This window comes from Eptesicus fuscus, chromosome 13 (genome assembly GCF_027574615.1).
Source record: "Eptesicus fuscus isolate TK198812 chromosome 13, DD_ASM_mEF_20220401, whole genome shotgun sequence".
NCBI classification, from domain to species: Eukaryota; Metazoa; Chordata; class Mammalia; order Chiroptera; family Vespertilionidae; genus Eptesicus; species Eptesicus fuscus.
This window is the reverse complement of record NC_072485.1, coordinates 27,984,826-28,007,605: the sequence shown is the minus strand read 5'-3', so window position 1 is coordinate 28,007,605 and position 22,780 is coordinate 27,984,826. Positions and strand designations below refer to the sequence as shown.

General features: G+C 39.2%; 1 protein-coding gene and 1 pseudogene across 5 annotated transcripts in view; one reads left to right on the top strand and one right to left on the bottom strand.

Annotated features, from left to right (window-relative positions):
• Positions 1 to 22,780, bottom strand: part of GRM5 (glutamate metabotropic receptor 5) — a 417,372-nt gene that overhangs the window by 287,692 nt on the left and 106,900 nt on the right. The gene's annotated exons all lie outside the window — the stretch shown is intronic.
• On the top strand, positions 20,011 to 20,130 carry LOC129151363 (small nucleolar RNA SNORA61; annotated as a pseudogene).

Genomic DNA, 22,780 nt, shown 5'->3' with positions numbered 1-22,780 from the left:
GTTTAATGTTGAAGAACAGGAGATTCTATCATGTCTGATTGGGTATGTCATGAAAATGTCTGCTCATGAAGTGGAATTTAAGTTGGGTCTTGCAGAAGGAGTGGATTTGGGGACTAATTTGATGGCATTCCAGATGGAGCAAACAGAATAAGCACAGGCAGGTTGAGTCAGGTAAATGTGTGGTGAAGATCCAGTCTTCCCACTGCAGAGGCTACAAGAAGGGAGAACCCAAAGCAGGCTAGGGTCACAGGAAGAGCTTTAACTTGATATAGGGGCACAACCGAAGGGGTTTGAGAGGGCAGATGACATTATTGGAACTTCACTTAAAGAATACTCTAGCAATAATGAGACAAGAAAGCAGAGTTGTGGTCCAGAGAGAAAAACAGAGTACTGCAATTATAAGAGCTTAGAATTAATAAGGGAAACAAAGACATAAGAGTATGGAGGGCCACTTTGTAGTATAACTTGGGGGGGGGTGGCATCCACAGGAATACAAAGTAAATGATGATTTTTAGAATTGTGCTATGTGGTCTTTTAAGGAAAAACACTGACAAATTATTATTTCATCTGAGATTAGATAAGAGAGAAAGCAAGAAGCTTAGTTAGGAGGTTAATGCATAGTCCAGGCAAGAAATGATGGTAACTTGAAAGTGTTGGCAGTGGACATTAGAGCCTACTTGAGCTGTTTAGTTTGTGTCATATGCCTAGGGCACTGTTTGCCTTGCTATGAGCTAAACTGTGTATCCCCAAAATTCATGTATTAAAATCCTAACCCATAAAACATTAAAATGTTACTGTATTTGGAGACAGGACCTTTGAAGAGTCAATTAAGGTAAAATGAGGTCAAATGGGTCTCACATGGAATATGACTGGTAGAGGAGATTGGGAAGCAGATATGCTGAAAGGGGAGGTCATATGAGAACACAGGGAGAAGGTGGTCATCGAAAAGCCAATGAGTAAGGCCCTAAGAAGGAGCCCACCCTGGTATACACTGAGTTTACACTTAAAGCCTCCAGAACCACAAAGAAATAAATTGTTGTTTAAGCCACCCACTTTATAGTTCTTTGTTATGGCTGCTCCAGCAAATGAAAATAGACCTCAGCAGCTGATCAAAATGTCCTGTCACAAAAGGTACCCAAATCCTTGGGCAAGATAAAAATTAATATAATTATGTTGTCAGAGACATCATGATATTCGGAAAGCACACAGGACTTTGTAATATATAGACCGAGTTTAATTCTTTCATATGAAATGTCCTAGATACACTGGCCTAGACAAGTTATTTAAATGCCTCTGAGCTCCAATTTCCTAAATCACGTCCAATATGGGAGGACAACCATCAGTTCAATGTCTGGCACAAAATAGCTTTTCAATAAACGTTAGTTCCTGTCTTAGCTTTCTCATAGCTTTTTCTTCCTAATAGGCAGTCACAAAATAGGCCTTAAAAAAGTGGATCTAAAGTTAGACTAAGTTTAAATCTCAATTTAATCAAACCTGGGTTCAAATCCTGACCCTGTCACTTACTAATTTTGGTGACTGGGCAAGTAACATCTCTCTAAGCCTTTGTTTCCACATCCATAAAATTCTCATAAAGTACTTATGAAGATTAAATGTGATTTTTGCAGGTGAAATGTTTAGAACAAAGTCTGGCATATAAAAATAGCTCAACAAATACTGCTATTCTTAATCACACAGAGTTTTATAAGTTCCTTTTCTATAAGTTGTTTTTTTTTCTTAGATGCTGGTATTTGGCATCACTGACTTTGACCAGCTCCTCTTAATAGAAACTTTCCCTACATTGTTGCCTCTATTCTCAATGCTTCAGTTAACACCCACAGTTCCCAATTTCTATCTCCTGTTAATTCCACTATTACTGAGTATTCTTCCAAGAAATTGAAAACTAAAGCTGTTCATTAGATATGGTGGTGCACTGTGTGTTCAGTAGTGCTGCCACAAAACACATTTTAGTGTTTCTTAAAAACATGATCCCTATCCCTGTTGCCTATGTAGACACCTCACAAAGCAAATTAGAACAGACATAACCTCTGTCATCAGAGAACTTAAAAGCTAAAGAATCTTGATTGGATTCACCCAGTGTTTTAATAAAATCACTCATGGTCCATTTTTTTTGTCCTCGATTTGCCACTGATGAAATCCCAGGAAGATACCGAAGTGTTGGCTTTTTACATTCTGATGCACTAATGTCTACTCTTCTCTCCACACTCTAATCCTTCAATCATGCCTTTGGGATACTAGAGTGTATTAAACCATTTGGGATCATCTAACACACAGGAATAGCAAGTTATTCTCTGAAGCATATGGAGGCTGCCAGTGTGGTTTAGTTCCTCCCTCTCCCTTAAGATATCTTTGATTCTTCCCATGCCTCCAAGGGGCACTTCTGGCTGAGAGAAATCTCTGATGTGGGAGTCCTATGTATTCCTAACTTTGCAGCAAAACAAAAAGTGATTCTGTTTTAAAAATAATCCTATGAATTAGAATGATGTTGTACCATGTGCTCATGGAACTATACACCAGCCACAAAAAAAGAAAATGACTGTGGTCATGCTCTAAATTTATTAAGAACTCATTCGTATTGATATAAACATGGTAACCGTAGCTTCCAGGAAGTGCCTCAGTGCCATGTCTGCATATAATTTCTTTGTCTGGCAATAGAGTCCCCTGCCTCTCTGTTGAATTAAGATGAGTATATGATTCACTTTATACTTACAGCTCTTTAGCCTTAGTGATGGACCTAATAACTGGTTATCAGGACTTTTGCTTGGATTTTTTTCAAACTCAAGCTAACATAGGGAATCTCTTTATTCTCTGCAAAAACTCTTCCTTCCCTACAAAAATGTGAGCCAAGAGTAGTCAGGAGTATGGTTCTAGACTCAAGAGGAGATGAAAAGAGAGAACAAGAACAATGTCCCCATGAAAAGGGGAGGAATTAAGCAGTGGGGAGAGTAAATTTGTCATTATTGGGCTCTTGGTTGTTATTTATTAGTTTCTCTTACTCCATTCCTGACTTTCATCTATCCTATATAATAAAGAGGTAATATGCAAATTGACCATCACTCCAACACACAAGATGGCCACCCCCATGTGGTCAAAGATGGCTGCCCCCATTTGGACACAAGATGGCCACCAGGGGAGGGCAGTTGTGGGCGATCAGGCCAGCAGGGGAGGGCAGTTGGGAGGGATCAGGACTGAAAGAGAGGGCAGTTGGGGGTGATCAGGCCTGCAGGGGAGGGCAGTTGGGGGTGGCCAGGCCTGCAGGGGAGGACAGTTAGTGGCGACCAGGTTGGCAGGGGAGGGTAGTTAGGGATGACCAGGCTGGCAGGGGAGGGCAGTTAGGGGCAATCAGGCCAGCAGGGGAGGAGTTAGGCATCAATCAGGCTGGCAGGGGAGCGGTTAGGGGGTGATCAGGCTGGCAGGCAGAAGCGGTTAGGGGCTATCAGGCAGGCAGGCAGGTGAGTGGTTGGGAGCCAGAAGTTCTGGATTGTGAGAGGAATCCCAGATTGGAGAGGGTGCAGGCTGGGCTGAGGGATATACCTCCCCCCCACCCCCGTGCACCGAGCCTCTAGTATAATAAAAGGCTAATATGCTAAGTGTCCAACTGGTAGCTATGGCATGCACTGACCACCAGGGGGCAGATGTTCAATGCAGGAGCTGCCGAGCTGCAGTGACTTGGCAGTGGTGGTTCTCAGGTGATGCACCCCAAAATCAGAGAGGAGAGAGCCCGATTCCTCGCGGGGCCATGCAATTTCACCTTTGGCTGTGGGTTATGTTGTTGCTGGAGCACTGTCAGCCCCAAATCTGGTTTACTGAACACTTGCATTTGCGTTCCACACCCTGTACAACAGCAACTTTAGAGAGTGCCCTCTCCTACTCTGGGACCCCTCTGAGGATATCAGAGAGCTGGTTTCGGCCCGGTCCCCACAGGCCAGACCGAGCAACCCCACCTGCCGGAGGGACCCGGCTCACTCCACAAAAGCCCTTCAAGCGGCACAGCCGGGGAGGTTGGCTCCAGGGCGTGTCTGGCCCTTCTCACCCAGTCCTGCCCTACTGGCCACCTTCTAATTAATTTCCTTTCAATGTGCACAAATCCGTGCATGTGGTCACTAGAGATTACGTAAATAAATAAATCATCTTTTTTGCTTAACTTAGCTTGATTTCAATTTCTATTACCTACAGTGAGTGTCCTGAGTGTTATTCCAATTAAAGTAACAAACAAGTGTAAGACAGAGAAAGAAATTATTCCATAGAGATGTTAGAATGTTAGTTAAGCTACAAAGGCAGGGTAGAAATAATACAAAGTGTCCCCCCCAAAAATGTATACACACTTCAACAGCTGATAACTCACTTGATTTTCACTCATATTTAAGTTGAACTCATTTGAAATAATGGGTGAAGCCAGACTGAGGACATTTATCCACTAGAATTTTTATGGGGATACATAAAAGATAAAGTTTCCAGAACAAGCCCTAGCTGGTTTGGCTGAGTGGATAGAGCTTCAGCCTGCAGACTGAAGGGTCCCAGATTCGATTCCAGCCAAGGGCACATGCCCGGATGCCGGCTTGATCCCCAGTAGGGGGTGTGCAGGAGGCAGCCAATCAATGATTCTCTCTCATCATTGATGTTTCTGTCTCTCTCTTCCTCTCCCTTCCTCTCTGAAATCAATCACTAAATATATTTTTTAAAAAATTTACAGAACAAAACCAGTAACAGTTTATTGAATTGAGAACTTACAAATAACAAACAAAATGATTCTCAATGTTTGTGATTCCATTGTTGCATGTTATCAGCAGTGCCTGGACCAGAAGAGTCATCAGTTTGAAAATAGCATTGACAAAAAAAATTAGTCATTCCTGTAGATTCTTTTACATTTTGAAAATTAACTGTATGTGAATAAACACTGACTTTATAAACATTAAAAGTGTGTGTACATTTGAGGGGCACACCCTATACTTCAGTAGACAGCAAAGAATTCCAGATATGGGACAGAACCCTACATGGGGTTGAAGGAGGGTATATTGGATATGAATTAGGGTATATTGGATATGTGATTGTCATCAAATTTTTTCTGAATCACAGGGTCCACCTGGGTTAGCAATGTGAGAAAGCACTGAAATACAGAGAGGTTTTCAGACCAGACAGAGAGTGTTAACCTACTATGTTGGACAATAACACCGTATTATGTTTCAAGCAGGAAAGTTACAGAATGAAAATAGTTTTTAAAAAATATTTTTCTGGAAGTGATTTGTTGTGATGATTGGAGTCAAGAATGATGAGAGATACCATGAGAAGCTACTACAGGAATCCAATTGTGAAAAGACAAGAGCTTGAAATGGGACACAGGCAGCAGAAATAGAGAAGAAAGAGTTAACTGTAAAGGCACTTATAAGAAAAAATGATGTTTGGCATTATATGGAGCAATGGAATGTAGATCAGACTTCAGTACAAAGGAAAGACGAGAAACAGAAGGTACAGAGGGAGTGCATAGACTTCAACTTCAGAGTATGGACATGGTTTGGAAGGAGTTGGCCACTCTCAACCAGGTTAACCAACATTAGCAAGACCGGCACTGGCACAGTGGTCGGCAAACTGCAGCTCGTGAGCCACATGCGGCTCTTTGGCCCCTTGAGTGTGGCTCTTCCACAAAATACCACGGCCTGGGCGAGTCTATTTTGAAGAAGTGGCATTAGAAGAAGTTTAGGAGGCATCGATCGGACTATCGGGCCTCAGAGGGAGGATAGGGGAGGGTGGGGGGAGGGGGAGAGTTCAACCAAAGGACCTGTATGCAAGCATATGAGCCTATCCAACGGTTAAGTTCAACAGGGGGTTGGGGCATGCGTGGGGAGAGGGGTGGGATGGGAATGGGGGGATGAGGACAAATATGTGACACCTTAATCAATAAAGAAATTAAAAAAAAAAAGAAGAAGTTTAAAAAATTTGTATCTCAAAAGAAATTTCAATCGTTGTACTGTTGATATTTGGCTCTGTTGACTAATGAGTTTGCTGACCACTGCACTAGCATATCAGGAAAGCTTTCATTCGTGCAATATTTTCATTATTCAGAGTAATATAAAGTGCGACTTAGTGAAAAGGAATGGACATATTAAATCAATGGCTATAAGCTGAAGTAATGACTTCAACTGCATTTTATTGTCAGTTAAATATAACTCCATAATAACCATGGGAGAATGAGTTAGAGGTGATTATACCTAACATACAGATAAATAAACTAAAGTTCAGAAGACTTCAGTAACTTGCTGAAGATCACAAAATAATAAATGTTAGGAATAGAAACTAAGTGTCTGGAATTTATCAAGTGCTCTTTCCATTATACCCCATAGAAACTTATAAACCCAAGTATCATTTTGCTATTAAGAAAAACTACATTTTCATTAGAAGAAAAATGAGGACAGAAAGGAAGACATTAACATTATTTAGCATTGTCAGGGTATTCCTGGAAATCTCTGTGAGACTAATGAAAGCTACATGTTCCAGAAGATATTATATTATCATATATGCAAAGAATAATGAGAAATAGAATTAATAGCCAAGGGAAAAAAAGCATGACAATATAATAGGAAACAATGCACAAACAGAATATGATGAGATGCATTCAATCATCCAAGAATTGTAATACAGAGAAATGATGGAAATCAGGGATAATTTTAAATTTATATTTTATTGAAATGAGCCTTATAAAAGGTAAATCCATATTAATTCAAGATGAAGCTGCAATTTTTCCTCCTTCAAGAACTCTGTATTTTAAGTGAGGGAATCTTTTAGAATAGATCACAAAATTTTCATATGTTAATGATATTGTGAATATTAATGAAAGCAAAATAGATAATATAAAATATTCTAAGCTTATAAATTATTTCATAGAGATGTTATAACTTTAGTTAAGCTACAAAGGCAGGGTAGAAATAATACAGGGTGTCCCCTAAAAAATTTATATACTGGGCAACAGCTGATAACTCACTTGACCTTTATAGGAAAAGAAATACTATTACAGTGTTTAATCCAAAAGAATTCCATTAAATGACAATAAGCTGAAGGATGGAAAGATAAAAAATTAAACAGTAAATATTTACTGGGCATTTACATTGGGAGGCCTTAGGCACTGAGAAGTATATACAGAATGTTGAGATAGTGCATATCTGTGAGAAGGGTACATCACAGTAAAACAATGTTCACTGAAAAAAAAAGAAAATAACAATGATTGATTAGACAAAGGGATGAGAGTGTGAGATCAGTTTCAGCCAATGATTTAAAATCCAGTTGGGCTTGGAGTAGAATAATCCCATAGTATAAAAGAAAGTCATTGGATTGGAAACACAAATTAAAGGCAAGTTATAGAGTATATTGAATGTGTGTTGAGTAAAGCTGAACATCTTTTGCTCTAATAGCCACCTGTCATTTATTTTTATAAGGATTACACAGAAAAGAGGTGTTTCAGTTGCATTTCTTGCTCTAATTCACACTTAGAGGGTTTCCTATCTGGTCTCCATGGCCTCAAAGGTTCTATGGATAGAATTCATAGCTTTCATGAATTTGGTTAGGAAAAAATAAAATGGAACATACCCAAATTTGTGGAATGCAGTATGCTAATGCTTAGAGGAAAATGATAGCATTAACTGCTTAAATTTGAGATGAAAGAGTTATTAAATCAATAATTTAAAATTCAACTTTCATATGAGAAAAAAAGCTAATTAAATCCAAAGGAGGGAAGGAAATCACACATACACACGCACGCACGCACTCACACGCACGCACATGCACAGACACCCCAGGACAGATATTGATAAAACCTAAAATAGAGAAAGAATTGAGAAAAATAATTGAACCAAAGCTAAACTACTAATCATATTTACCAAAATTAAAAGAGAGATATCACAAATCACAAATATCAGGAATGAAATAAGGACATTACTAGATAGCCTACTTTATCCATAGATTCAACACAATTCCCATCAAAATTACGACAGAATATTTTTGTAGATAATAATAAGTTTATATTGTAATTTATATGGAAAGGCAAAGGAACCAGAATAACCAAAACAATTTTTAAAAAAGAACAAATGTGGAGTACTCATACAGCCTGATATCAAGGCTTACTATGAAGTTACATGATCAAACTGTGTTGGTGAAAGTATACACACATAGACCAATAGGATAGAAAATAAAGTCTAGAAATAGACCCAAATACATATGGTAAATTAGTGTTTAACTAAACCTTGACACTATTGACATTTGGGGCCAGATAATGCTTTGTTTTTTATAGGGGTTGGGGGGACGGTTTCTCTCCTTTGCATTGTAGGTTAACATCAACCTCTGACTCAACCCACTTGGTGTCACTAGCAATCCTTCCAATTACGACCACCAAAAATGTCTCCAATTTTCAAATGTCCTTAGAGGAGCAAATTATACTTTTGGGGAGTCCCCCATTGAGAACCACTGCCCTAAAGCATTGCTGCTGATGCTCACCTGGCAATAGTATTACAGGCAAAATTCATATCATGATTATTTTATATTAATAAATTACTTCATAATTTATTACCTGATGAGTAGTTGCCTGACTCATGGTATGTAAAAGAACTATTGGACTTTTCACAGATTAGAGGGGGAATATGATTAATTAATCATATTTGTCATGGGCCCTGGAGGGAAAATCATGGGCTTTCCTGTGTAAGTATTGACTTCCAGCTGGAAGTTCTAGGCAGAAGGAAAGGACTGAACCCTTTGTATCTTTGTTTCAAAATTTCAACATTGGCAAGAGTTAATTCATTGAATTGCATATTTTACTGTCTGTTCAGTATTTCAAGTAAATATGAAGTTCCTTTTGCAGTTTTGCCATTTTGATAAGGTGGTTTTCTTCCAGAGATGAAGATAATCTTTAAAGAATTGTTTAGCTTTAGCCATCATAATAGAACGTATGTCACATCCTAGATTTTAGTAGCACTAGTTGGTTAGTTGATCAAGGCATGGTGTACTGGAGCTCAGATCTCCATACAAGGCCTTTTCCTTTTATAATGCCCAAGGAGGTTTAAACTACTTCTTTGAAAGTTGTCTTATTCCTTTAGGTATGCTAGTGGTTAGATACACATATGTTAGAGACAGATAAGCTTAGAATGGAACTTTGGCTCACCATCTATAAGTTGTAGATGGTGATCAAATTCCTTAAACTCTCTGAATTGTAACTTCACCTATGATGTTAGAATAGCTGTTATGTAAGTGACAGACTATGTACCATATTCCCAGTACATGGTGGCTACTCTCTAATATACATAGATAATAATATATTTTGGAAGATCTTTGCCCTTTTTTTTTTTTTCCTGGAGAATTCCAATTCCCCCTCCAAGTCAAATTCAAATGTTACCCTAATGTTTCTCAATTTTAGTGCTGTTGCTTTTACGAGATTTTGAATAGGGCATACCTTTCTTTACCTCTATATCCCCAGAACCAAACATGTGCCTGACACATAGAAGGCACAATAAATATTTGTTGAGTTACATTTGATCACGCAGACTTCCTACATATGGTTTTTATAATAGACTAGAGGTCCAGTGCATGAAATTCGTGCACAGGGGTGTGTGTGTGGGGGTTCCCTCAGCCCAGCCTGCACCCTCTCCAATCCGGGACCCCTCAGGGGATGTCTGACTGCTAGTTTAGGCCCGATCCCCCAACTGCCCCACCCCCGCCCTTAGTGTCCCCCTGCCAGCCTGGTCACCCCTTACTGTACCCCTGTCAGTGTGGTAGCCCCCAACTTCCCCCCTGCCAACCTGGTTGTTCCTCACTGCCCCCCTCTGCCAGTCTGGTCAACCCTCACTGCCCCCCTGCCAGTCTGGTCACGTCCAACTGCTCCCCCTGCGGGCCTGGTAGCCCCATACAGCCTACTGCTCAGTCCTTCAGTCGCCCCTCACTAATCCCCTGCCAGCCTGGTCGCCCCACTCAGCCTGCTGCTTGGTCATTTGGTCGCCTCTCACTAACCCCCCTGCGGCCTGGTCTCCCCACGCAGCCTGTTCGGTCATCCATTTGGTTGCAATGGTCACTTAGGCATATATATACACACACACACACACACACACACACACACACACACACACACACACTAGAGGCCTGGTGCACGAAATTCGTGCACGGAGGCGGGTTGTCCCTCAGCCCAGCCTGTACCCTCTCCAATCTGGTACCCCTCAAAGGATGTCCGACTGCCCATTTAGGCCCAATCCCACCCACCGGGATCGGGCCTAAACGGGCAGTCGGACATCCCTCTCACAATCCAGGACTGCTGGCTCCCAACTGCTTGCCTACCTGCCTTCCTGATTGCCCCTAACCACTTCTGCCTGCCAGCCTGATCACCCCCTAACCACTCTGATGCCAGCCTGTTTGCCCCCAACTTCCCTCCTCTGTCGGCCTGGTCACCCCTAACTGCCCTCTCCTGCAGGGTTGATCACCTCCAACTGCCCTCCCTTGCAGGCTTGGTCCCTCTCAACTGCCCTCCCTTGCAGGCCGGGTGCCTCCCAACTGCCCTCTCCTGCTGGCCATCTTGTGGTGGCCATCTTGTGTCCACATGGGGGCAGGATCTTTGACCACATGGGGGCAGCTATATTGTGTGTTGCAGTGATGATCAATCTGCATATTACTCTTTTATTAGATAGGATAGAGGCCTGGTACAGGGGTGGGGGCCAGTTGGTTTGCCCTGAAGGGCATCCCGGATCAGGTGGGGGTTCCCTTGGGGTGTGGGGCGGCCTGAGCGAGGGGCCTGTGGTGCTTTGCAGGCCGGCCACGCCCCCTGGCAACCCAAGCGGAGGCACTGGTATCTGGAATTTATTTTCCTTCTACAATTGAAACTTTGTAGCCTGGAGCGGAGCCAAGCCTGGGGCTCCCTCCGAGGCCGGCAGCCATTTGTGTTGGGGTTATAATTGAAACTTTGTTGCCTTAAGTGGGTGGGCCCGGCCAGGGTGTGCAGAAAGCTTTGCTTCCCCTGTTGCTGGCGGCAACCCTGGCCTGCTCTCTCAAGCTCCATTCTGCCGCCATTTGTTTGAATTTGTTTACCTTCTATAATTGAAACTTTGTAGCTTGAGTGGAGGCTTAGGCCTGGCTAGGGCAGGCAGAAAGCTTGGCTTCCTCTGTTACCTAGGAAACCTTGCTCTCTGTGGCTGTAGCCATCTTGGTTTGGGTTAATTTGCATACTCGCTCTGATTGGATGGTGGGCGTGGCTTGTGGGTGTGGCTTGTGGGTGTGTCTGAGGTATGGTCAATTTGCATATTTGTCTATTATTAGATAGGAGATATATATATATATATATATATATATATATATGAGATATATATTATTATATACTATATGTCAGTGAGCAGCAAACATTTTCACAGCAAAGACAATTTATAATAGTTCAGAGGTTGACATTATTATTAATTAAAGAAAGCAAGCAATATATATACATTGGTTTCTCAGATTTGCCTCTGTACATTTTTGCCTTGAATAATAGAAAAAGCATCCTATGGAAAAAAAATAATAGTCACATTTTATACACTTTATATCTCAAAAGTATTTCTACAGCACAGTCATTAGAGTTTATATTTATTGTTACCCATGCAAAATTATTTAATGTATTATTCTATTTAATCCTCATGAAGTAACTAAGGGAGATATGGCTATTAGCCCTTCCTTACAATGAAAGAAATAGCCTTACAGAGGTTAAGTGATATGCTCAAGGTTATAAAGCTGCATGTTGGGATTTCAAATTCCAGTATGCCTGGAGCCAAAGCTCATTCATGTCATCGCCCCTATAACCATGCTGAGAAGTTGTTTTCAGGATTAACTCCACTCTTCGGATGATGAAAATGTGTCACAGAAACTAGTATTATGTAATTCTGTGTTATAAATGACCCCAATCTAAAACAATTGGCATCTATAAAGAATAAATCAACTCAGTCTTTCTTTTAACTTTTCTTATAGTTATTTTTAGTGAATCCTTTAGGGCTTACAATATATATCTCAACTCATCAAAATCTACTTCAGCCGAAACCGGTTTGGCTCAGTGGATAGAGCGTCGGCCTGCGGACTCAAGGGTCCCAGGTTCGATTCCGGTCAAGGGCATGTACCTTGGTTGCGGGCACATCCCCAGTAGGTGTGCAAGAGGCAGCTGATCGATGTTTCTCTCTCATCAATGTTTCTAACTCTCTATCCCTCTCTCTTCCTCTCTGTAAAAAATCAATAAAATATATTTTAAAAAAAACAAAAACAAAATCTACTTCAAATTTATAGTAACTTAATTATAGATGATACAGAAATTTTACTCCAGAGTTAACATTATTGTCTACATTTATATACCTTTCAAATAAATATCATTTCACCTCAGCTTTTGTTTGTTTTCTGAGATTTCACAACATAGATCATAGAAATTATAAAAAATTTAACCTGTATATTTGAGTTGGCATTTGAATCTGTTTTCTGCCTATGAAAGGCAGAATAAGGGCCCTCAAATATGTAATGAAGATTATCCTATATAATAAAAACCTAATATGCAAAGTGTCCGACCATTCATTCCACCATTTGACCAGTCACTATGACGCGCACTGATCACCTGAGGGCAGATGCTCCCACTGGTAGGTTAGCTTGCTGCTGGAGTCCGGCAGATTGGGACTGGGTGAGTCGGGCCAGATATGCCCTGGAGCCATCCTGCAGTCCCTCCCTGGTGGGCCAATCGCCCACAGTCCTTCCCGGCCTCTAAAATATTTCTTCTAATTAATTTCCTTTCAATGTACATGAATTCATGCACTGGGTCTCTAGTTAAATTATAAAAAAGAGTTGTCATTTTTTCTATAAAAAATAAAGAAAATATAAAGATAAAACTTTAGTCTCCAAATATTAATAAAAACAATATAATTAAGATGTCTTTTTTGTTAGGATAAAATATTAAAATATGTTACTTATAATTGTAAAAGAACAGTAACTACAAAGGTAATAAGAGGGGAGTTTGTGATAAGTTCCTGATTTATAAATTTATTTCTGTGTTAATTCAGTATGGATATTTGGGTTTTAAAGAAAGACTTTCTTAAAAATAAATAAAAATGCCAAGAGATATTTTTATAGTTTGTTTTTTTTTTCAATATAAGGTATAGTATCAGAACAATGTTTGGGACTTGAGATTGTGCTTGTGTGTTTTTTATACATAATTCTTGAAACATATACTTCATGTGATCTCATAGAAGATTATTTTGTCTTCATTAGTATATGATTGTAAATTTTCTTTTATTTTTTAATATAAAACTGAGTAGAAGCATTTTGCTTTCCCCAATTGTTAACAGGGAAAAAAAAGGGAAGACATTCTTCTTCCCTTTCTCAGAACAATAAACTTAACATTATATCTATTTCAGGACATTGAACACATCATTGCACTGATGATAACATCTTGCTAGGCTACTTGCCACACGATCAAGGTGGTTTTTAGATTTTACTATGCTGGACTCTGAATTGGAAAATGAAAAATTTAAATATAGTCTGAAAATATTTGAGGAGAGATAAAATGTGGATAGAAAACTAGAGATATCCATTTTCCTTTTTTAAAAAATATATTTTTATTTATTTCAGAGAGGAAGGGAAAGAGAGAGAGATAGAAACATCAATGATGAGAGAGAATCATTGATTGGCTGCCTCCTGCACGCCCCGTATTGGGGATCGAGCATGCAACCCGGGCATGTGCCCTTGTCCAAAATCGAACCCGGGACCCTTCAGTCCGCAGGCTGATGCTCTATCCACTGAGCCAAACCAGTGAGGGCAAGCTTTAGCATTCCACCTACCAAACAGCTGAGTCCCTATCTTCAGGAATTGAAAAACAAACACACAACTCTAGGGACTAACAGCAATGCGAACAACTGGTTCAATTTAAACTGGGATATTTGGGAATCCTTAAGACAGAGCTGATTTAACAGTGAAGTCATGTGTCAGGGTCTTTAGAATTAGCCTGAATTCACAGAGTTTTCAAAGGCACTTTCCTTACTTTTCTACCTGAAACTCACTCTTCAAGAGTTGGGTAAAAGTCACTTCCTTTGTGTAGGAGGAAACATGTGGGCTTTGGAACCAGAAAAGGAAGGTTGTGAGTCACTACTTACTGGCCTTCTGTTTTTGACGAACTTTGTAAGTTTCCTAGGCTGACATAAGGAAGTACCACAAACTGGGTGGCTTAGTACAAGAGAAAGTTTTTGTCTCCCAGATCTGGATGCTAGAAGTCCACAATGGCAGAGCCACAGTTCCCTGAGACCTGTCGGGAAATCCTTCTCTACCCATTTCTAGCTTCAGTGGTCTGACAGCAATCTCTGGCATTCCTTGTCTTATGAATGCATCACTCCAACCCTCCACTTTAGATGGCATTCTCCATTTGTGTCTTCCCTCTGTGCATGTCAGTCTCTGTTCAAATTTCTCCTTTTATAAGAGTATCAGTCATATTGAATTGGGGCCCACCATAACAGTCTACTTTCTTTTCTTTTTTTAAATCTTCACTCAAGGATATTTTTCCATTGATTTTAGAGAGAATGGAAGAGAGAGAGAGAGAGAGAGAGAGAGAGAGAGAGAGAGAGAGAGAGAGAGAGAGAGAGAAGAGAAACACATTGATTGGTTGCCTCCTGCACATGCCCCGACCAGGGCCCTGGTGGAGGAGGAGCCTGCAACCTAGGTATGTGCCCTTGACTGGAATCAAACCCAGGACCCTTCAGTCTATAGGCCAGTCCTCTATCCACTGAACCAAACTGGTAGGGCAACAGTCTACTTTTTGATTAGATTACCTCTATAAAGACACAATTTCCAAAAAAGGTGATATTGTGAGGTACTTGGAATTAGAACTTCAGCATATCTTGAAAAGAATATGATTCAACCCAAATGCCAACTTAATTTCCCTAAGCTTCAGTTTCTTCATCTGTGAAATGCAAATAATAATGTCTGGAGTATTATTGAGAAGACTAAAAGAAATAAGCTATGGAAAACCAACTAGCATAGCAGCTGGTGTATCACAGGTGTTCAAATATATATTTTCCCTTTTCATTTGCATTTCTTCCAGATATTTATATCTCCTTGGTGTTCACACAAAATATGATGCAATTTTCTTTCCATTTATGACATTATATTCAAACTGTGTATCTATTTGTTTGCTAATATTTTTGAGATCAGAGACTGTTTCAGTAATCTGTAGATGCCCAATACATAACTTAGTTTATTAATTTAAGGATTTATTGATTAAAAGAAGGAGGACAGAACAAATGCATGGATAAAAAACACCTGCACTTTAGCAAAAATATTCCCTTTAAACCTCGATTTATCTTGGTGAGTAAGGTAGTATCAGAAGTAATCTAAGAAATATACATAATTTGCTTTGTTATTTCTTTGTTTGTATTCTTGTTTTTGTCACTTGATAGTCTCTAAGTTATCTGATTGTGAGGTTTAGATCTTTTCATTCCTCTACAATCTTCGATTTTTAAAATCCTAATGGTATCTACTACAGTTTTTCACAAGTTTCTTTTTAGAATATATGTCAAAATAATTCATTGTTCTCTCAGGTTATTTCATCTTCAAAAACAGCAACATTCTTCCCAGGGATGGAATATGAGGAGAAATCTCATCAGTAAAGATGCTGCTTATAATTGAGAAATCTATCAATCACAGTTAGATGTTATCTCATTCTCTGAGATGGCCAAGATATGGAACCGATTTACCGTCTGCTATAAAAATTATTTCTTTCCCATTTATTATATTTGGAAGAAAAACCTAGTAGCTTCATTGATTTATTTATGAGGAAAAAAACTGTGAACAGTATACAAATAGAATTTTTAACACACCCATATTTTTTAATACTTCCACCCTCAAGTAATGACCAAGGAAATGAACTAATTTATAACCAAAGATTGCTTTATAATAATGACCGGCATTTTATATCCAGGCTTAATTTGGAGACAAAAAACAATTATTCATAGTATAGGAATAGCCTGAAATAATCTTTTATTATCCTGAATATAAATCTGAAGTTAAGGGGGGAAGCCTGCCCTTTTTCTATGCACAGGGGTCTACAGCCATCTCAGCCATTCTTTTTCCAGAACAATCTGAAGAACAGCCTTAACTCCACATTTCTCTGGCCAAATAAATAAGGCAAAGAAGAGGTTTGGCCAGCTGATTAGTTCCACAAAGAACTAAAAAGCATTTTGGGGGTGTTTGTTATGTATGCAAACAACTCTGTTGGAATTATGTGTGAGTAGCTAGGTGATGTAAAGAATGAAGTGGAGCCAGAAAACTAGATGTGCTTTGCCTTAGATACATGCAGACATGAATGTAGAACTATACAAATTATAGTGAATCGAGAGTCATATTCAGTGATATACTGGTAAATGTACAACCACCTCATCTGTGGAAAATAAAACTCCCTGATACACAGCATCTGCTGATTTCCATGATTTCCATGACATAAACATTCCCACCATTGCCAATTTCAATCTACCAAAATGAAGCTGCTGAACATGGAGTTGGGAAGATATACACACAACAGGACCTTGTGCGTTGGTCTGAACAAACTGCCACACACCACTGTTTAGATATAAACATGTAGAGTGATTGATTGTTTTGCCAGATGTAATATTAAAGAACCCGTGTGAAATTTTAACTAACAGAAAAATCATATGCAACCAAAAGAATGCATACTCATCTTCATAATACTGATATTATTAAAACACAGTAATGGCTTTCTGTATAGGACTCATTGATCACAATAAACTACTATTAGATTATGTTAAATATTACAAAATACCTACTAGGTGTTAGACACCATGCTATAAGCAAGTAATTCTGAGATGCATAGGGTGTTGCAGCTGCTCTCTCATTCTAGAGAGGGCCACTAACCAGGTAATTTCTATAGGTAATGGACATCTGGTAGGATGCAGGAAAGCACCTACCCTGCAGTACAGAGAAGGGATATTTAGCCCAATCCGGTCCAGGCTGGCTTCCTGGGAAAGTGGTGCTGCCAGAGCCACTTGATGAAACACTATTCTGTTACTTTAGAGTCATTCTAGTTTGCCAACCACACCAGACTCCACCCCCCCATATATGAAATGATTTCTGAAGGTTTCACTTTAAGATGAAGCAGGTCCATGATTTTATGAGGATGGTAAACAGAGGCTGAAAATCAGATAGAAATTTTGGAAAAGAGAGATCTTCAATGCAATGTAAAGCTATTTGGTGGTGATAGTGCGGTGGAGAGCCCTGTGGTAGGCTGAAGGAACATATAATTAGTGAGTTCCATGTGTGAGCTTAGTCAAGTCCTTTTCCCATATCTGTTTCCTTATCAATGAAATAAATGGTCTTGGCTGGATAATAACAAAATAGCAGCTATTGTTTATTGTGTGACTTCAATGTTGTTATGTTCTTTCACATACATTAATTCCATTAATTCTCACCACAAACCTATAAAGTTATACCTTTCTTTCCCTCTTAATATTCAAAAAATTTGAGGTGATTTGTAAGCTCCATAAAATCCCAAAGTTAAGAAGAGACAGAGGTAGAATTCTATCCTGGTTCTTCCAGACTCTGATCTCTCAGACATCTCCTGAGGTAACTCCAAGCCTTAATGTTCTTTGATCTCTGAGCCATCTTGGAATGTTTCCTTAATTGCTATATTGTCAATGCATCAAAGCCAGGGGAAACCAAGGATCCAGGCTATGCCCCTTCATGAATATCATCCTTTTGGATGAGCTCTGAAATGGCAGGAATGTTGCCATGAATTCTTCACAATGACTTTTCCGTAATATTCCCCAGTTTACCAATTAGGAGGGAGGTCCACTTTTCCTTGGAAAGTGATCATTTGCTTGATCACTCTCAACAAAGATCTTCCCATAGCCTCTGATATTTTCTTTTCATATCTTCTGGGGTGTTTATTTTTAATTACTTAACATTTTTGAAGCCTCCTCTTTTGAATTCATCTGGAGCCTACGGCTAAGTAAGCAAAATGCTTCAATTTCATTCCCCTACTCTCTAAGCAAAAAGTCCAAATGAATTCCACAATGAGTCATGAATTTTTACAACTCTGGTATTCCATGGGCTGTCCCACTTCTGGGAGTGGTACCATCCTTTCTTTTCTTCCATGGCAAAATTCTCCTTCTTTATGATTTAGACAATCCTCTGAGAAGTTCCCAAATTGTCCCTTACCTTAACTCTGTTATAGCTCTTATGCCATTGTATCTCTGCTGCTTTTCTCTTCTACTCAGAAAGTGTAGGCTGCCTAAAAGCAGAGTGTTTAGCAATCAGTTTCTCTCTTGCGCTTGGGGCAATTGTTGTACAACCTAATGTAGAGGAGCTTTGGTCTGTAGTTAGAATATCTAAGGTTAAAACGTGTCGTATAGCTGTGTGGCCTTTGAAAATCTTCTTAATTTCTCTCAGCCTCCTTTATTCATCTATGAAGAGTAAATAATAAGGCAATTTACCTCAAAAGGTTTTTGTGAGGATTAAAATGAATTGTGTGGAATATTTACTGGCACATACTGATAATCCAACAAATGTTATTGCAGGGGTGGGAATAAGTACATTTTTAGCTGCAATACAAATAAATAATATAATAACTAATGTGTTTTACATATTCCCAACTGTAAACCTACTTTTGCCCACCCCTATCATATTAGGTGCTCAAATGTTGAATGTAGAATAAATAAATACATGCATTCATTCAGAAAAATGCTTATTGAGGTTTACTCCATCCCAGGCACATTTGTAAGATGTGAGAAAGCAGCAGGGAGTCTATTTGTGCCACTCCCTGGTTTTATAGAGCTTGTATTCTCTTAAAGAGAGACAGACTCCAAACATAAAATTAAACCAAATACGCTATGTATGGAAATAAATCATAGTAAGAGAATAGGAAGTAGCAAAGGAAGTGTTATTTTAAAGGAGGGATACCCACTAGGTCATGATCAGACTTATTCATGCACCTGAATGAAGAAGAGGATACATCTATATCTCCAACCAGGGAAAGAGTAAATGCAAAGGCCTGAGGCTAGAGGGGTCCTGACATCTTCAAGAAAACGCAAGTAAGTAGCTTTTTTTGTAGAAGGAGCGTGATGGGAAGGGAGGTTAAGTGGGGAATGTTAGGAGAGGATGAGCATGACAGTGGAACAGACCTTTAGGGCTTGTTGGCCAGGTAAAAACTATGAATTTTATTCTGAGTCACATGGAAAGCCATTTCAGAGTTTGGAATGAGATTTCAATTATGGCCAGAACTGATGATGCTTCAATTGAGAATAAAATTGGGACGAGTGGCAGCTTCAAATAGACCCCCAAGTGTCTAGTGGCCAGCTGATGAAAAGAACGCATTAAGAGAGACAAAGTTCAGGAGAGGGCCAGGAATAGAAAAATGAGATATTAAAAGTAAAACTAGATTGACGTTGTGAAAAGCAAAATTAAGACAAAGACATTGTGGTTGGTGCAAGACTTTGAGTGCATGTATGTATGTCTGAGTCTAATTATCAAGCCTCCACCACCTAGAAAAACCTTTGACTATCTATTTTCCTCCTAGAGCCCCTACTTTGAAACATTTTTTTCACCAAAAATAATTTATAATGAATTCATGCTGCCATATTCACTAACACTTAATTAATGATCAATCTGACCTCCTGATTGGTGAGAGCAAACCAACGCCATCTCCTCCCAGTCATCATTCTAGCCGAGAGCAAATGGACTTCTGATTTTCATCAACCTGTGCCACTTTATGGCAAGTATCATATGCTCTCTCTTAGGTTCTTTAAAATACTGGAAATAACTTTTATATTTTCATTACATCTATGGTGGAATTCTAGGAATCTACAGACCACAAGTTTGAGACTAAATACTTAAGTACTCATGTAAACCTGCAAATATAAAATATGTCTTATGTAATGCACTATATATGCATTAACCCTTTGCACTCGCTTGCTTTTTTCTCGATTCCTTTATTCTACTCGGGATTTAATTTTTTAAATACCCCAGATTTTGACCCTCCGGTTCCCTTTCCCAGCGGATCTGAACACCGATCTTGGTGGTCGTAGAGGAGGAAAAGTAACAGTGAAGGTGGCCTCACAGTGCTTGTAGTATGTGGGCTGGTTTCAAACAAGGTAAATAAATAAATAAATAATAAAAAAATTAAATAAATAAATAAATAAATAAATAAAATAAATACCCCAGATTTTACAAAGCGCGGCAGTAGAATAAAAAACTGGAGTTTCTTTTCATACAAACTTATTTATTTGGATTTTTTTATATTTCAAATTATTGATTCATTCAATAACCATCACACTCGACATCCGAGTGCAAAAGGTTAAATCATAGTATCCATACAATACACTGTACTTCTAGAATATATGTACATGTTTCATATATAATGCTCCTAAATTAGATCACATTTATTGGTTTCAGGGAGGGGGGTCAGGATGTGCATATATCTTTTGAGGGACCACCATTCAACTCACTACCTATATAAAGTAGGATTGGAGAGCTATCAAGACTCATCATCTGTTCAGTATCTAGGGTTACTGTGTTAAAGGATTATAAATAAAAGCCCTTGTTATCCTGTCAAAGAGAATTGTCATTTTTTATTGGTGTATAATTATGCGACTGACTCATGGGTTCCATTGGGAGCATGAATGTATCAAATATCTATATCCCATCAGAAGATACAGGCCAACTGTGTTTATATGTTTTATCTGTTGATCTTTCAAAAACTTTGTGGGGAAAGAGAAATGTTACCCTTTCAGGTAAATAATTCTCAGTGAGGGGAAGATTGTGAGATAGGGAGAGTGGGAAAATAAAGCATGGCTACATAGTCCCAAAGATTGGGCAATATTTATGAGGGGCCCAAAAGCAGGAGCTTGCCAGAGAGCAGAAGACATGCCCGCAAGAATCAAGAGGACACCTGATGAAAGAGGTCGGGATCTTCTGCAGGATTGGCTGAGTGATATCTGACTTGGAGTTCAGGGCTCTCTCTTTAGCTCTCAAAAGCTCATTCCAAAAGGCATTTATTAAGCACCTACTACATACCAGACACAGAGATGTGCAAATGAACAAAAGAGAGTCCCTGTCTCCAGGGAACATAAAGCTGGGAGAAGGGCAGGGCTCGAGTGGGTTTGGGGGCCAAGGGAAGAAACATACACATTCAAATCATATTTTTTTCCAGAAAAATCAAATAAAGGTGGGGAGGAATGGTAGAGACAACGAGCAAGATCTAAAGACTCCTAAGAACTTTAAAAATATATTAAAAATCCTTGACGTACCCTTAAGTCTACTAATATATGAGAGTAGAAATTGAATTATATGGGTTGTCCATGTTTGGTAAACAGAAATTACTTTATTTTATCCTCACCCAAGGATATGCTTATTGGAGAGAGAGAGAGAGAGAGAGAGAGAGAGAGAGAGAGAGAGAGAGAGAGAGAGAGAAACAGAAAGAAACAAGCCTGAATGTGAGAGAGAAACATCAACAGGCTGCCTCCCATACACACTCCAACCAGGAATCAAACCCACAGCCTTTTCATGTATGGGAGGACATTCCAGCTGAGCCGCCAAGCCGGGCAGGAATTAAAATGTAAACATCTCTCTAAGACAGATAAAAACACTGGCAAGTGTTGTCAAGTAAAATCAAAAAGCATTTCTGGTCACTGGCTTGTTAATTTCAGCTTGTCTTGCCTCGAACATTGGAGAGTTTTTAGTATTGGGCTATTTTGATGAAAGACAATACACAGGGCAGCTGAAACAAGAGGGTCTCTCAAGTGACTTTTCTAGGAGATGAGACATACTTGATTACTTTATTAGCTTTCCTGGAAATGTGAGGATATTTACACATAAATCCAATAGTTATTTTCAAGAGATTATCTCACTAGAAATCTCACCAGGGTATAAGAAGCATCATAGAAGTAATGCTTTCTATATGAATGAAAACAATTTCTTACAACCCTGCATTATTTTTGTCTGTTTTTTAACATATATTTTCATTAATTTCAGAGAGGAAGGGAGAGGGAGAGATAGAAACATCAATAATGAAAAAGAATGATTGATCAGCTGCCTCCTGTACACCCCACACTGGGGATCCAGCCCGCAACCCGGACATGTGCCCTGACCAGGATTCGAACTGTGACCTCCTGGTTCATAGGTTGACACTCAACCACTGAGCAACACCGGCTGGGCTTGTCTATTTTCACTTTACTTTCTAGGAAGAGGCAAATCTAATAAATAGATGTGGGTAAGTTTCAGAAAATTAAGTATATGCCACAATATTGGAAATTACCTGTATTTAAAAATAAGCATAATCATGGTATAATGAAGATAATAGTTGACTTGGAATTGGGAAATGTAGCATACATTCTGAGCTTTGTCACATATTATCTTTGTGACCTTGTGCAAAGCACTTAATCCTACTTAAATATCATCTTCCTTTGCTAAAAATTGGGTGACTTCGCATGGAGCAGTTAAATAAATTAACACACACTACCATGTTTGAAAGTGGGACGATATCCACACCAGCCTAAAGTAGAGGATAATCTGTTACTACTATTAACAAAAAGAAATATTACGTAATTCCAGGTGCTAATTACTATTTTGAACACCTACAATGGCCAGTAATAACCTGTATTTTGTTTGGCTGTTTTAGTAATATAAGAGTTACTTTGAGGATTTGAGGTAGTTCAGCTAATGGGCAAAGAATATTGATTTGGCAGCAGATGCCAGAGTTCACATTCCAGCTGTTTTGTTTTTCCAGCTGTGAGAGCTCGCAGAG